Below are 17,091 nucleotides of genomic sequence, written 5' to 3'. Positions count from 1 at the left end.
AATATAATATTGCAACGTTTGCTTTCAGGAAGGGCTGGAGGGGCGGTGTCCCGGTGAAAACAGTTTTAGATTAGGGAGCAAGAGACCCGGGCTCCAGACCTGCCTGTCGAGCGCCAGATGCGCTGCGTAATCCCAACGGGCTCAGTTTCTTCATCTCTAAGATGGGGATATAATGACATCCACTTCACGGGACTGTAATGAGTGTTGAGTTAATACGTGAGAAGCTCTTAAAATCATGTCTGGTTCATAGTGAGACCGCACAGATGACATCTGAGCCGCGTGCTCCGATGGTCCCTGCCCTTGTCGGCTCACGTACTGTGGGAAAAGCAGCATTTAAGCTCTCTTGAGAGTTAAACCGATGTATCTTCCCCTTCCCTTCTCCAGTCTATTTCTAGCACTTGCAAATTTTCAAAGTCCCCTCCCACCGTTCACTTCTGTCCCCAGAAATGCCATGTGCTCTGGGGTGTCCGAGCACTTTGTGTCAACGCTAACCGTGGGAGCTCCCACGTTCCTCCTGAGCCATGCACGCGTCTGCACCGTCCGTTTGTCCGTGTGTCTTTGTGGGTCTGTCTCCATACAGCGCCTACAAGTGTGAGCGAACCCGCCGTTTATTCACGCGCAGAGCCTCCCGTGAGGCGCCAGATGCCGTGACAGGCCCTGGAGGTGCCGATCCGTGGGCACCGTGCCGCTGCTGCCCCCCAGGCTGGCGGGAGGGACCCTGGCTGAACAGGCAGTGGGGAAACCGAGGCAGGCGCGCCCCCAAGCAGGCAGCCACGGGAAACACCGTGACCGGCGCTGGCCTCCGTCACCCGTCACGGGAATGATGGCAGCCTCCTGACCACAGGCCCTCTCCCGCCCCAGCCCTGCTCCTGGCCTGCCTTCACCAGCAGCCACAGAGAACATGCCACGTCTCTGCTCTATCCTGCACCGCCTCCCTGTGGCTTCTAGAACAAGACCCGACTCCTTACAATGACCTCCAGGCCCTCCCGACCCTGCACCCCAGGTCGCTCCCACTCAGCCACTGCTGTTCCTCAACCCCAGCCTGTCTGTCGCCACCTCGGGGCCTTGGCACGTGCCGTCACCCCTGACCAGGGAGCCCCTCCCCAGACTCCCTCATGTTCCATTCTATTTGCTCGAAGTGGACACTTATCATCATGACCTGAAAACATCACACATCTGTTTGCTCATTTATAGCCTGTGTCCCACACCCACAATGAATGCTCACAGCTGCACCCGCGGGGCCCGGAACAGTGGCCGGAACGCGGTGCCACGTCGTGTCGTGTGTGCCTGTAAATGTCACAGTCACCATCCCAGAGCGAATTCCTCGGTATGGGAAACGCAAACGGCCGTCGCGGGCTAAAGCAGGGTGCGGGCTCAGCAATAAGCTGGTGAGCCCGGGGTGGCTGGTCTGACCCCCACCCACGGATGGGAGCCCCAGCCCCGGCCGGTCCCTCACGACGTCCGCCACTGCTCCCCAAGGGCTTGAGTGAAGAAGGCTCAACGACCTGAGCTCGGAGCGTCCAGGGCAGTGGGTCAGCAAGGAGGCACAGCGAGAGACCAGGAGAGGTGAGCGGGGCACATTGGGGACCGTTAATCCCACACGGGGAGAACAGGAGCGCGAGGCCAGCGGGCAGGAAGGAGGAAGGAGGCCGCTTAGCCATCACTGCCCCTCGCTAACACGTGCGGTGCTATGGACGGGACGTCTGTGTCCCCCAGAGTCACACACTGAAGCGAGGTCGCCAGCCCGGTGGTGTTTGGAGGTGCGGCCCCTGGGTGGTCGGGTCACGAGGCTGGAGCCCCATGATGGGATGAGCGCCCTCAGAAGGACACGGGACAATGGCCTCTCTGCCCGGCTGCCAAGGTCACTCAGCACCTGCACGGCTGGCGAGGGCCCAGGGAGAGGAGAGTGCTGGAAGACGGGGCCTTCTGGGGAGACAGCAGTGTCTGTAGGATGGCTGGGGGCAGGGTCAGTCCTCACAAGAGGGACCGGGGCGGGGGGGGGGGGGGCGCGAGGAAACACGAATGGTGAACGAAATTCAGACAGACCGCCTGGCGGGAAGGTGCGAGCAGACAAGATGTACAAAGTCGAGTACCGGGTCCTGGGTCCCCAACACGCCGGGACGAGGAGAGAAGGAAGGGCCCAGGATGCTGAGAAAGGGCACGCGAGGCAGGAGGCGGCGGAGGCTGGTGTCGGGACAGGCACGTTAAAGATGGGAGAGACGGCAGCGGCACGCAGAGGAGGGAGGCGACGTGGGGAGGAACCGCCGCTGGCCTGGGGCACTGACATCCCTGCCACGTCCCACCACGTCCCGCCGTGTCCCCGGCTGCTGAGACAGTGTGTCTGTGATGGGCAGACCTTGGAAGGCACAAGGACAAGGGGCTCTTCTCCGGGTTTTGTGAGGCGCAGGCCAACGCGGTGACAGACTGGTTCTGCGGCCACGGTGACCCTGCCACCTCCCACACCAGGTGACGTGACTCTGGACTGGTGGGACACTGGGCGCCAGCCGTGGCCTTCCGGCTGGATCTTCAGAATGCAGACGACCCGTGCTCTCGGGGGGCGGTGTGTCAGGTGACCCTGAGTCGGCACGGATGGTAACTAGTCCCCCCAGTGTGGGCGAGATGCCCTGAGGTCGGGTCATCACCTCCCCACGGCCAGCGCCCCTCTCTATCCACATGTCCAGGGGACACGGTTCGCGGCCCTCGCCCGGTAGCACAGTGCGGCTACTCCCCCGGGACTGTGGGGGCCCAAGTGGCCCGGGGGTGCGGCCCCCTCGCTCCATCACGCCACCGTCACCCTCCCGCGAGGCGAGGGTGCTTGGAGAATGGGACGCCAGCAGCACAAGCCTCCTGCCCCAGAACCTTCCTGTTATCCCCGGGGGCCCATGGGAGTCTGCCACACAAGGTGACTCGGGAGTGGGGGTCAGAGGTACACGCTCTCGTGGAGCGCTTGTGATGGAACATCCCGGAAGATGTTCCCGGCATCCCGGCAAGGCTCCCGGCGCCGTCCCGCCTGCCCCCCCACCCCCCCCAAGCTGGTTTCCGGACACGGCCGTGACTTCGAGGGGCCCAGCCTCGCAGACGCTGCTCGGAAGCTACACGACGTGAACGCTGTGTGCTGCAGACCAACTAAAAGTCGCGCTGGAAGGGGAGGCGCAAGCTCGGGTCAGACCCCACTCAGCAGATTTCATCGTGGGAGCAAACCTCACCCCTTCCTTCCGGAAGGCCCGGCCGCACACGTCCACGTGGGATGACCGGAATTTCTGCCGAGGAGGAGGTGAAGGTCAGAGAGGCACCAGTGACCGGCCCCCCGCTCCAAACAGCCCCTCGGAGAGTCAGGGGGCTGCGGCCCTGCCCTCTGACCCCAGCAGCTGCGACCCTGCCCCCCCCAGAACCGCGCCCGGCGCCAGCAGGACGAGGCGGGAGCCGGGACGTCAGTGGCACCGTGGACCCGGCCCAAGACTGGCCTGCGATCAGCAGCAGCACACGTGCCTCCCGCAGCGACGCGGTCCGTCCTGTGTTTGGCTTTTCGGTAAAAGCAGAGACACGTTCTGGAAGCCAGCGCGCAGTGACTAGGCTCCTCGTAAGCTCCCGGCTGCAGAGGAAGGCGTGTGTCTCGCTGGCCCACAGGCTGCTGGAGACACGGCTCGGGCTGGAGCGTGGCGCCAGGGATGGTGAAGGAAGGTGCTGGATGGTCCCTGCAGGCAAGCAGGAGAGCTCAGAGCTCACTGAGGACCCGTCGGCGGTCGCCTCTCCGCCAAGGTCCGGCCACGAAGCGGGGCGGCAGCTGGAAATCGCAAGGGGTCTGGAGACGGGACGAAGTTTTCCGGAGTTTTCAAGGTTGTTGCCAGAGCAACCACATTCTGGAAGAGCTGAAACGTTCTATTTTAAAAATACCCAGTTGATCATCAGAACGCCAGAAGGGAAACAACCAAATAATAAGGTACACGTTGGAAAGCCTGATAAAGGGGAGCTTTTCTCGCGCCTGGAAATAATTCACTCTAGGAGGAATATTTTGACCCTGGAAGAAAACATTTCAAAGTGACTCCCCAGAGGCCTGATCACCGCCTGCGATTTGCACAGAATAGTGGTATCTCTCTCACCCGGGTCTTCTCTCAAGTCCTGGGTACGTCACACGTTCCCCCCGCCCCTCACCTCCTTGAAGAACCCCCCCACCACCACCCGCGTGCATGCAACACGCTCTTGTGCAGTGACTATCACATAAACGTGAGCCGTGTCCTGCCCGGTGCTCCGAAGGCTGGACGACTTGAGGACGCTGTTCTGCCTTCGGGAGGAGAATGATCCAGAAGGAAGACAGATACACACTCGCAACCCAAGGCAGTGGGAGATCCCATCCTGACCCGAGGGTCCCAAAAGTCGCTTGTTCCCAAAACTGCTGTGCATCAGAATCCTTCGGTAGATCTTTAGTAACATGCAGATTTTGGGGCGCCTGGGTGGCTCAGTCGGTTAACCTCCGACTCTTGGTTTTGGCTCAGGTCATGATCTCATGGTTCATGAGATCGAGCCCAACGCCGGACTCTGTGCTGACAGTACAGAGCCTGCTTGGGATTCTCTCTCTCTCCTTCTCTCTCTGCTCCCCCCATCACTCTCAAAATAAATAAACTTTAAAATAAGTAAATAAATAAAATGTCAATTTCCAAGCACCACGTCAGAATTTCCAGACGGCGGGGGCCCATGATCTCTAGTTCAAATGCTGTGCTCATGATTCTGATGAGGAACCGGGTGAGGAAGAGCTGGCCCGGGTGACGGGACAGGTACAAGTGTCAGAGGCGGCTGCATGAAGCCCGTGGAGTTTGGGGGAATCGTGGCTCCAAAATGTGGGAGCGCTACCTGGCTGTCCTGGGAGAAGCAGGACTCACACACCTGGGACAGGCCCCTGGGCGGAGGGGGGGGGGGGGGGGGTGGCCGGGAAGGCGGGCAGAGGACGCGAGACCTGGCACCCCAGGTGACAGGACACGGGTCCCGGGACGCACAGCGGCGTCGGCAGAAATGGCTCAGCGGGGTCACGATGCTGGGTCAGCACCTGTCGGCATCCGCTTTCAGAGCGATCGCTAAGCACGCCTCTGGTCCTCAAGAGGAAAGACATAAAACCCTAAGTCACAGCGGGAAGGAAAAGCAAGAGATGAAGAGACACTATTTAACATTTTTATACGCGGCTTTATTTCAGAATGGATTGTGGGCGGCTCACAAATGTGTTAATTAATCGTGACATGTTTGTCTCTGCACGGCTATATTTAGCAATACCTAGGATCATGTGTAACTCATTCGTGGTTTTAAACACCTTCCTCTGGCTTTGTTCCATTTCCTACTTTGGAGAAAAAGCCATTTTCTAACCACTCATCAGCAGAGTGCCCCATGTACGAGGACGGTGCAACGGGACACGCGGGTCCCAAGACCAGCCGGGTCCGGAAGTCAAGTGCGTGCACCAGGCTTCACCATCGGGCCACCTGAGAACCCAGCAGGACAGGGAAGGCACAGGGTATTTCTCGTCTTGTGGACAAGAGAGAGAAATCTTCGCGGAAGGCACAACATCTGAGCTGGGACTACAGGATAATAGTTTAGCCAAGAGAGAACATTCCAGGCAAATAAAATAGCGTACGAAAAGGCGCAAAGAAAGGAAATCACAGAGCAGCCTCACACACCTCTGTTAACAGTATTTGGCACAGTCCTGGCACACAGTAGGCACTCAATAAATGCTGGGAGAGCAAATAAGTGTTTGGAAGGAAGCAGATTCTAATAGGGTGGTGAGAAATCAGAGAGAGCCTTAGAAGCAGCATGGAATATTTAGTCATTTGTGCTGCAAATCTGGGACCCAGATTCGCTCTGGGGTAAGGCAGTTTTATAAGATCAAGGTCTGCTTCAGTCACTCCAACAGTGTCGCGCAGGGTGAACCTGGGAGGACTGGAAAACAGACCAAAGGCCAGGAGGAGCCCGGCTAGTAAGCTACTGCAATAGTCCATGCAAAAGAAGAGAGTCTGAGCTCTGACAGAAGTGACGTGGGGGAGGAGGGCTGCAATTCACGAGGCACGTGGGAAACGGAACCCACAGACCAAGGACGGACGTGGTGTTAAACCTGAGTGAGGTGGGGGGTGCCTGGGTGGCTCAGTCGGTTGGGCGTCCGACTTCAACTCAGGTCGCGATCTCACTGTTCCCGAGTTCGAGCCCCGCGTCGGGCTCTGGGCTGACAGCTCAGAGCCTGGAGCCTGCTTCGGATTCTGTGTCTCCCTCTCTCTCTGCCCCTCCCCCGCTCGTGCTGTTTCTCTCTCCAAAATAAATAAACATGAAAAAAAATTAAATAAAACCTGAGTGACGCGGAAGACGGTGACCCAAGTAACCGAGACAGAAAGAGGAAAACAGCACCTGAAAGAGCAGGTGTGAGTAAGCGACGTGTCTGCGGTGGGCCGAAGGGAGACCTCCGAGCCCAAGGTCGCGCTCTGTGCTCCCGCTTCAGCCGATAAAATGGGAATCCCCACCAGCCACTTCCACACCGTGGGGAAGCGTTAGGGAGGAGACCTGCGGCCTGGCTTCTCGTGCTCTGGGACCTGCCTGTCCCTGAACTGCATGCAGTCTCTCCCCACTCCTGCAAGCTCGCGGCAGGTGCCCAGGTCAGGGTCTAAAGCCTGCCTCCGCGGCAGCACAAGCCCGCAGCCCTCCCCTCTCTGGCACCTGCTGTGTGTCTGTCTGTCCCTGTGTCTCTGTCTCTGTATGTCTCTGTCTCTGTCTCTCTCTTTGTGCCTGTGTCTGTCCATCTGTGTGTGTGTGTGTCTGTCTCTCCATTTCTGTGTCTCTCTGAGTGTCCCTGTCTCTGTGTCTGTCTCTCTCTCTGTCTTTGTGTGTATCTATCTCTGTGTGTGTCTGTCTCACTGACTCTGTGTGTCTGTCTCTATCTCTGCGTGTGTGTCTGTCTCTGTGTGCGTCTATATGTCTCTGTCTCCAATTCTCTGTCTCTGTCCCTCTCTGTCTCTGTGTGTCTGTGTCTGTTTGTCTCTCTCTCTCAGACTTGGAGGTCCCGGAGTCCCACCACGACTGTCCACGCAGCTGGCCGGACCAGACGCTGTATTTTAATCCTCATCTAGACTCTTGCGTCTGTTCTCCACGGGCTGAGACCCAGAGAAGTGGCCGAGTGGGGGTGTTCGGCACGTCTGACCCCAATTCTGAGCTTGAGGTACAACAAGGACAGGTGAAGGTGCAACCGCTTGCCTGGAATTCGAGAGAGCGAGCAGGAGACCAGGGACGGTTCGGGGGCCGCTGTGAGGGCAGTGAAGACAGCAGCCCCTGTACTAGGGGAGGTGAGCCGAGTGGGGCGAGAGGAGGTCTCGGGCTGGGAGGGGCCTGAGACAGGACAGAGACAGGAGGGCGCCGGGCAGAGCAGGACAAAGACAGGGAGCCCAGCGCCCCACTTACTCACGAGCTCACGGGGTCACTGCTGGCAAACTGCGCAGGAAGTAGGGGCGGCGAGCGATGGGGCCGCGGGGGCTGCAGGGCCGTCAGAGGCCAGTGCTAGACGTACGCAGGATGGGGCAGCCCGGCCCGCTTCCCCTCTGCACAGAAACATTCACACGGGAAACAGGACGTGAGGTCCTCAGGCCTGCTCTTCACACGCTGTGGGGACACTGAAAAACCACCCAAATCAGGGATTCCGCAGAAAGGCCAGTGTCCTGAGCAAAGCGCTAACGAAGACTGTTCTAGACTGAAAGAGATTGTGCGAAACATGACAACTGAATAGAATGTGTCAAACTTGGCTGGATCCCGAATTCTTTTCCCAAAGAACAAAACAAAACCAACCCATAAAGCACTTTAACAGGGAGAAGGGAGATGACCGTGAAGATGTCGTTGTCATGACAGCGTCCTTGGTGCGGCCACGCGTTGCGGTCATGCCGGCGAATGCATTTGGGGTGAAGAACCATAACGTGTGCGACCAAATGGTCCCACAAAACAAGCGTGTGCTCCCGGCGCCAGGGAGGGAGGGGCAGACGAGGCCCGTGCGGCCACGAGGAGTCATTCAGCACGCTGACCTCTGACGTCCTTCCCTGCCAAGAAACTCAGAGGGTGGGGCCAGAGCCGCAGCGTTTCAGGAACCCGCCGCCGGGGCCCCACCGTGCAGGTAGGAGAGAAGACCACTTCCTGTTCCTCGACCTCTGGCTCTGAAACGCTACCTGTCCTGGGGGACCGGCAAAAGCTTCTTCTGCCTGCTGGAGGTGCCAGGAGATTCAGAGAGCTAACGATGGGGTCCCTCGCGCCCCACGCAGTCCTGCCCTGGGCAGGAAGGGCAGGGCCATGGTGGACCGGCCACCAGACCAGCCGAGCCCCAGCAGCCGGGCCACCAAGGCGGCTGAAATGCGTCAGAGAACCTGAATGACGGAACCTGCTTAGCAAAGGGTCTCCAACCAGGCTGCACGTCAGAGTTACCCCGGGGAAGTTTTAAAAGTCCTGATGCCCAGGATTTATTCCAAACCAATTAAGTCAGAACCTCTGGGGATCGAACGATATTTCCTAAAACCTCCCAAGGGATTCCGACGTGCAGCTGAGTGTGAAAAACAGTGCCCCGAGGAGCACTCTGCACATGTTAGTTATCACAGTCAGTAACTATGTGGGCCGGGCGAGGACCATGGCCAGCTACTGATTTCTGCTGTTGTTGGGGTCTTCACCTGCCCAGATACCTCTTTCAAGTATCCTTAAGCCAGTTCTTGAGCTAAAAATAAAGGTTCTTTTTTTTTTCATGTTTATTTTTGAGAAACAGACAGAGCATGAGTAGGGGGGCGGGGGGCAGAGACAGAGGGAGACACGGAATCCGAAGCAGGCTCCAGGTTCCGAGCTGTCAGCGCAGAGCCCGACATGGGGCTCGAACCCACACACCGTGAGATCATGACCTGAGCGGAAGTCGGACGCTTAACCGACTGAGTCCCCGAGGCGGCCCGACAATAGAGGTTCTGATGCAATTTGTTTCTTGAAAGACAGGAGCTCATCTACTCCCACGAAGCATAAACGTTCCTGTATTTTTCTGCACCTTCAACACCTCCTGATTCTGCAGGACTCTGCGAGGTCTCCCCCCAGCCACCAGCTGGGGCAGCGCGGCACACGGCAATATCCAGGCGGAATGAGGGAGCACCTGCATACCTCCTCCACCCCAACACATGCACACACGTGCACACGCAGGCACACTCACAGGCGCACACACTCACACCCACCTGCTGCAAAGAACAACACCAGCATTGCCGCTGGTCCGTAGGCTTCCTGCCGCTCTGACGGGTGCGGCTGGATGGCAATGAACCGCAGGGCACCCACGGTGTCACGAAGGAGACCAGGACTTGACCCTTTGGCGCCCTGGACTCCCCGTACAGTTGAGAGGGCTGCCATTCGAGGGAGCTGTGTGCATCACACGAGCGCACGCTGCACGGAGGGGGCGGGGTGCGGCTGGGGGACACCAACCGGAAGATCTAAGCGGCATCGCCCGTGCAGCAGCAGGAACCCGCTGGAACTTCCACGCGTTCCTGGTCGTGAAATAGGACCTGCGTGCACACCCTCTTCTCCCCTGGAAAGCGTGCTGCAAACGGGCTGGGAGAGAAGGTTCTCTCAAGGGCAGTGGGGTCCTGCAGGGGCCTCAAGGCTCTGAGAGCCAGCCAGGGGCCTTGTGCAAAGGCTGACGTGGGGTCTGACCAGCCAAGTGCTTCTGCAGAACCTGGCCAGGGAGCTGAGGCTGCCGGCTGAGGGAAAACACCTGGAGCTGCCAGCACAGTCCCCGCTGCCCGCCCAGGAGCGGCTCTCCTGCAGGCCAACCCGTCCCCAACAGCGTCTTGACACTGAGAAGATGCCTTTGGTCCAAAGCGCCCAGACTGCACTTGACGTGGAGGCCGAGAACGAGCTGAGAAGGGCCATCAGACCAGAGGAGCCCCGAGCGCAGGGGTGGATGTCATGGCTGCCCCCCCCCACCCTGAGCGCAGGGGTGAATGCCACGCAAAGGGCCCCCGAGAGCAGGGGTGAATGTCACGGCTGGCCTCCGGGCATCTCTGCTAACCACAAAGGCATGGGGCTGTCCTGGGAAACGTGGATGCGGAAACACGAGGACTTCTGGAGGGCAGGAGGCTGGGAGTCAGAGATGGGTGTGACCCCACACCGGCCGCCCCAGGGACAGGGACAGAGGAGGGGCCCCGAGGCCGCCAGCAAAGCGCTCCGGGTCGCGCACCACGCCAGGGAGAACTGGGCACCCAGACCCGCCCGCACCCCCCCAGCAGCTCAGGGAAGAAAGCCCACGCTTCGGGAAGCACCTCACCTCTGACTGTCCCTGTCCCCCCCATGCAGCCTTCCTCTTAAAGTCCCGACTGTCTGCGCTTGAAATACTTGATCGATAACGTCAGACAAACCAATGTCCCCGTGGCAGCGGGCATCACCGCTATCACAAACCATGATGGCGCGGTGTGGCGTGTGTGACAGTCTAGCTCACCCAGGGAGGGTGACACGGCCCCTCTGTCATCGTGGGTCCCACTGAGGTAATCTGAGCACATCCCCCGAGGGCAGGAACCTTGCTAAGCGGCTCCTTTATCTGCTTCCTACCAGGACACCCGGGCCCGGCCGACGCCTTGAGCCACGAGGGGCGGTGATCTCAGCGCTCAAAGGCCACGGTGCCAGAGCCGTTTCCACCGTGAGTCCCTGCCCACCTCCTGGGCTGTAATCCGTGGTCGTTGTCCTCCAGGATTTCATCATAGCCGCGACCCTTTGGCAGAGACAAAAAGGGAACAGGACGTCTCTCTGTCCCTTTACAACAAAGGCACTTTGCATTTGTATAGGGCACTTGATGCATTCGCTGCGTTTCCTTGTCGACTGCCTCGTCTTACCCGATGACACAAAACTCCATGTGTTTCTAACCGTGCCATGGAGACCGCTCAGGCATCAGAGCCAGCGAGACTGTGCTGGACGAGGACCGGCGCCCCAAACCGCCTCAAGAGTAACAAATCCCACATAAGCAGCACATGGATCCGGCATGACAACGTGGCAGCTGACCGCGGGGAGAAGATGCATCCGGAGCGTGTGCGCGGGTCCAGCAGGGAACCCCGGGGAGGCCCAGCCGAGCCACGGGGGTCGGTACAGGCCGGTGCCGGAGGTGGACTTCAAGGAGGCAGAGACTAGGGGGCCCTACAGCCCAAACGAGAGGCCGTTAGAATTCGGCACATCTTGTGGCCTAGAAACACGACCCAGAAATGTTTCTTACTCTTCGGGCAATGAGGAAAAGGGCAGGAATGGATACCTGGAAGGGTGGGCCCTGGAAGTGGCGGGGAGGGGTGGGGGGGTGGGGATTGACACAAGTCTTTACTCTTCATCACGTTGTGGAAAAGGGAGCTTCTGGAAGCAAAGCTGGACCAGGAAAAACAAGGTTTCTGCAGATTACGGGCAGAGTCCTCCCCCCGAGTCCACCCTGTCCTCAGAAATGGGAAGTCGGGGGGCGCCTGGGGGGGGCAGTCGGTTAAGCGTCCGACTTCAGCCAGGTCACGATCTCGCGGTCCGTGAGTTCGAGCCCCGCGTCGGGCTCTGGGCTGACGGCTCGGAGCCTGGAGCCCGCTTCCGATTCTGTGTCTCCCTCTCTCTCTGCCCCTCCCCCGTTCATGCTCTGTCTCTCTCTGTCCCAAAAATAAATAAAAAACGTTGAAAAAAAAAAAAAAAAGAAATGGGAAGTCGGGCACTCACTCCTTCGGTCTGCTTGGGCGCCCACTGGCAAATTACTGCTTTTACCCTGGTGCCATCTAGGAAATGATGGCTCTCTAAATCATCCCCCGGGGCTGAGACTGAGCCACCTCCCGCCTGCTCTGCCACAGGCTGGCTCGTCCTGCAGCTCCGGGATCTGCACCCCACCCGGGGGGAGGGGCGCTCCCCAAACCCCGACGCCCAGGCCACATCCCGCGGGGACTCTGGGGCGGGACCCCCGGAGTAGCATGCTTTAGGCCCCCCCAGGCAACGCCAACGTGCCGTGAGGTTGAGAACCAGCGCTCTGAGCCCGTCCGTGACCTCGCTCACCCGCCGGGCAGGGAGGGACGCTCTGATGAGACAAAGCACGTCACACCTGCCACTGGCCTCTCCTTGGTCACCTCACTTGCCGTAATCACTCGGCAGGAGAACTCTGCCACGCACAGCATGGAAATAACGGTGGCTGCCAGGCTCACGTTCCCTAGTCCATTTAGCTAATTAACGCGAAGCAGACACCTCGTTGGGCAGTGCGGTGGGTACCAAAATCAGGAGGGCAAGATCCCTTCAAAAATACCAACGTGTAAGGTATGTGTACGAGCGACTATAACATAAGGTGTCGTGTGGGGGGGGGGGGCTCTGAGAGACTGTGAGGCAGGAATTCAGGGGGAAATAAACACGAGATCCCTTTTAGCTGGACTGAGCCCGTCTTCACAGCGCGCACACACACACACACACACCGACACACACACACACACATCCCCGTCAGCACCCGACACAGCACCACGTGCACAGCGAAATGAATTCCACTCAAATGACCGAATCAAGTCAGGCCGGTGCCCACCCGAACCCACCGAGGCCAGTGTCCAAGATGTCCTGGCTCCCCTGCCCAGCCCCACGATGCCCAGGCTTCTCCGGGTACCGCCGAGCCCCACCGCGACCTCTGACGCCTGGTCTGCCCCCCACCACGCGGCCCGTGGAGCCCCAGGTGCACAGTCGTGGCCGTGTGCCCCGTGGGGCGGCTCTGCAGACCGATTCCTCCCTGAGGCCGCGATCTGCCCCATCCCCCAGTGTTCACTGCCCCCTTCTCTCCGGAATAAAATCCCTCATCTTTGGCTGAGCATACAGCCCCCAAAATAAGACCAGCTGTGCCCATCTGCCTAAGATCCGGCCAATGAGTTAAGGGGAAGAGGTCTGTGCACCTTCGGGGACACGTCCCCGCAGAAACCACCCTCTCCCTCTTCCCCCTCCCCCCTGGGCTTGAAGGGACATCGTGGTATGACACCTGTAGACTGTGGACCGGGCAGGAGTGTGTGTGGGTCCCCAGGTGGCCCCTGGGGGCACCGTCCTCCTGACCACACCGCATTGCGGATGGGCTCCCTGCGTCCGTCCCCGGCAGCGGAACCCACGCTCATCACCCTTTCCTGCCTCCCAAACCCACAGCACCCGGAGTCTCTTTTCACACTCACGAGAGAAGAAAGGGTTACAGAAAAGATCATTTCTATGACAATGGCCAGTGGTCTGGGGACTTCCCACCGAGTCCACAAACCCACCTAGAAGGTCAGCTGTGAGAACGCGCTTTGCTGACGAACGCAGTGAGTCAACTGGCCTCCTTTTCTGGTCCACGCACTCTGTGGAGACCACAGGGGAAACCAAGTGTCGTCACTCTCGGTTGGGGGCCTGCAGACACAGGCCCCTGGTGAACGGCATGGAAAGTCAGCATCTCGCACGGACGGAAGCACATGGAAACAGTAAGAGAGTGAGCGTGGGCTCCGGGGCCCCAGACCCGGGAGCAGGTGACCTCGAGCAAGGGGTCTACCGTCTGCCGGCGGCCATCGCTTCGCCACCTCACTGGACGCTCAGCCACACCCCCGCCCCAGGGCCCTCCACAAACCCCCCAGAGCCTGAACTTCCCAGGATGGGGGTGTCGGTGAAAGTTCTCCAGAGAAGCAGAGCCGACAGGGTGTGTGCATGTACGTGAGTATGCGTGGCGTGTGTGAGGTGTGGTGTATGTGCACACATGTGTATGTAAGAGCACATGTGTGCACGTGTGAGTGTGCATGGTGTGCGAGCATGTGTGTGAGCCTAATCAGCTGCCCACTCCCTCATCGCAACATGGCTTGGTCGCACGCAAGTATATGGTACATACAGAGAGAGAGAGAGAAAGATTTTGAGGGGCTGGCTCATGTACTTGCAGTGGTTTGGGAAGTCCCAATTCTGCAGCGTGGGCCACCAGACTGGAGATCCGGGAAGGCCCGATGCTGTAGCTGAAGTCTGAAGGCGTCTGCTGCAGAACCGCCTCTTACTTGGGGAGGTCAGTTTTTGTTCTCTGAGACCTTCAACTGATTGGATGAGGCCCACCCACATCAGGGAGGGCAATCTGCTTTATTCAAAGTCCACCAATCTCAATATTAATCTCACCCCAAAATACCCTCCCAGAGACATCGAGAGTAATGTCTGACCGCATGTCTGGGCACCGCGGCCCAGCCATGTCGACCTATAAAATTAACCACCACAGGGGGTGGCCATTCAGGAATCCGTATCTTCAATAACCTCTCCAAGCGTGATGTGAGGCACAGCCAGCTTTGGGGACCACTCTCGGGCATCCACCCCAAGGTCACTGGTGGCTCCAGGGTTTCTCCCTCCATCTCCACGAGGGTTCCTGGACTTCCTTTGTGAGGGGGAACCGGTCTTCCTCATGATATGGAGCAGGAAGGCATTCCCTCGGCACACAGCAGGGACACAGCAGACGACGGACGCTCCTCAAGCCTGTGCTGCCCGCCTCCTGCCCCTCCCCCACCTCCCGCAGCCGATACAACTCTCCAGACCCCGGGCAGCCACCGGGGAGCTGCCTGCGAATCACCAGGACACCCGCCAAATCACCGAATACCTCTCACTGGGTTCCTCTGTCGTGGCCTCCCGTGAGACGCACACAGGGCGTCTTCAAATACGGGTAACCGGACCTTCCCGAGCAGTGCGCCCGGCGGCCCCGCAGACCTGTCTCCTGCTTCAACAGTGTTGGGACAGAACGGACCCAGGGACACCCTTCCACCAGCCTCTGACCACTTTTAACCGTTTTTCCAGCCATGACCTTTGGAGCCATCTTCTCGGCCACCCTCTGCCTCCGGGACCGGACGACACCCTATTCTGAACTCAGCTCCTCGTTACCGATCAACCATGAGCTCCCAGGTTCGTCAGAATTATCCCACCGAGGTGGAGGCCGCCGTCAACGTCCTGGTCCACGAGCACCCGTGGGCCTCCTACCCCTCCCTCTCTCTGGGCTCCTATTTCCACCGGGAGGATGTGGCTCTGGAGGGTGTGGACCGCTTCTCCCACGAGTTGGCTAAGGAGAAGCAGGAGGGTGCTGAGCGTCTCTTGAAGGTGCAAAACCAGCACAGCAGCCGCGCCCTCTTCCGAGACGTGCAGAAGAGGTGCCAGGATGGGGGGGTGAGAGCCTGGATGCCACGGAAGCCGCCCTGGTCTGGACCAGGCCCGTTTGGATCTACACGCCCTGGGTCTGGCCCGCGCAGACCCCCAGCGCCGTGACTTCCAGGAGAAGCACTTCCTAGACGGAGGTGAAACTCATCAGGAAGATGGGCGACCCCCCGACTCACCTCCGCAGGCCGGCTGCCCCCCTCCCCAGGCTGGGCGAGGCCGGCATCTCTTGGAAAGGCTCACCCCCCAGCATGACTCGGGGTCTCCGGAGCCCAGCAGCCCGTGAGGGGCCCCTCCGGCAGCCCCCGGGTGCCAGGGCTGGTGCCCGAGCCTCTCTCTGTGGCCACCAGGCAGCTTTGCAACACCCTGGAGCCTGCTCCCGAGCCACGGACCAAATGGAAACAGGAAAGCTTTTTGCAGCAGGAAAAGCAACAACAACAACAAAAGCCGGCCCCTCCCAAGATGCACGTTAGATCTCCAGGGGGGATTCTGATCCGCAAAACGGTCAGGACCCACCAGCTCCACTAATGACAAACACAACAAAACAGTGGACGCTACCATTTATCACTTCCCCATACGGCACTCGCACCCGATTTTGCACAACACGGGCAGCGAGGTTTCACGGCGAGTGCTAAGTGCCTCCTGCAGGCAATTCTGAAATTCCCGGCTGTTGGATACCGAGCGGAGAAGAGCAAAGCTGTGATGCAGCGTTGTGACGGTGCTGGGCACTGGCTGGGCTCACTCACTAGCTAAGTGACACGTTTGCGCCCCTGGCCTAGAAGGTGTAGGACTCAGATTTGTGCTTCGGATCTATTGCCCCACCATCTATTGCCGATTCTGCACGTGGCTGACCTTCAGAGCTGCTCCCAAACAGAACTGGGAAGGAGAAGTCCTTGAACCCCCGTGGTCCTAACGAGGCCACCCCTTTGATGGAAGCGGGCTGAGATCTCCACACAGTCGTCACGACGGGAAGAATACGTAGACGCTTCTGTGCCGCTGTCCTCGCACCTGTGGGTCCCTGGATCTACACGGAAAGACCACTTTTCACCGGAGAAGAGCTTATTTTGAAATAACCAAGGGTCTTTTCCACGCCTTTTGCCAAGGATATAACAGCATGACGCCTCCTTCTTAGGTCTATCCGTGCCATGTTGGTGAGTGGTTGACCCCCCCAATTCATATGTAGTAAACGCTACACACGGTGAAATGGCCACTGACACGGCGTAGGGATGCCAGAAATTTCATCACTTACTGATTCCTGCGCTCTGAGCTCGGCTCTGGGGATGCCCCTGTGAGCAGGCCAGGTGTGGTCCCTGCCCCAGAGAGCTCACAGATCAGTCTGGTTCTGTCTAGCTTCAGTGACCTCAGACACTCCACGCAGCCGAGCGGCCCAGACACACTGGCTGTGATGTCATCCCACCACTGAGCCCTCAGGTCTCAGTTTCCCCATCTGAAAATGAGGGGTCCGATCAGATGACCCGGAAGGTCTAGATTTAGCATTTCATCTCCTGGTCACGTGCTGACCGCCAGGATTGGGTCCCACATTGTGCTAAAGTCTGGGGACTCAAGGAAGACCAAGACACCGGTGTCCACACCACATCTTTGTCCACTCATCCACCGACGGACGCTTGGGTTGTCTCCCCGTCTCGGTTACTATAACTAAGGCCACTGGGTACACGGGGGTGGCACGTCTCTTCGGCTTGGTGTTTTCATTTCCTCTGGATTGATAACCAGAGGTAGAACTGCTGGGTCACAGAGTAGTTCTACTTTTAACTTTCGAGGCTCCGCCATACTGTTTTCAGTAGCGGCTGCACCAACTTGCGTTCTCACCGACAGGGCACGAGGGTCGCTTTTCTCCACATCCTCACCGAACTTTGCTATCTCTTGTCTTCCTGATGCCTGTTCTAACAGGAGTAAGGTGGTGTCTCATTGTCCCGATCCCTGAATCTTAACCCCCTTCCTACTGAC

At 59.0% G+C, this 17,091-nt stretch overlaps 1 protein-coding gene across 5 annotated transcripts in view; it reads right to left on the bottom strand.

The window, feature by feature from the left end:
* Positions 1-17,091, bottom strand: part of CNIH3 (cornichon family AMPA receptor auxiliary protein 3) — an 89,256-nt gene that overhangs the window by 18,292 nt on the left and 53,873 nt on the right. Inside the window, exon 1 of one of the 5 annotated variants that reach the window (XM_042925677.1) lies at positions 3,465-3,802. The exons of the other annotated variants lie outside the window; for them this stretch is intronic. The gene's annotated coding sequence lies outside the window, so the exon portion shown is untranslated. Of the gene's footprint in view, positions 1-3,464; positions 3,803-17,091 lie in introns of those variants that run through there. 5 annotated transcript variants of the gene reach the window in all.

The sequence above is a fragment of the Panthera leo genome, chromosome F3 (genome assembly GCF_018350215.1).
Source record: "Panthera leo isolate Ple1 chromosome F3, P.leo_Ple1_pat1.1, whole genome shotgun sequence".
NCBI lineage: Eukaryota > Metazoa > Chordata > Mammalia > Carnivora > Felidae > Panthera > Panthera leo.
This window is presented reverse-complemented; position numbering and strand designations above follow the sequence as displayed.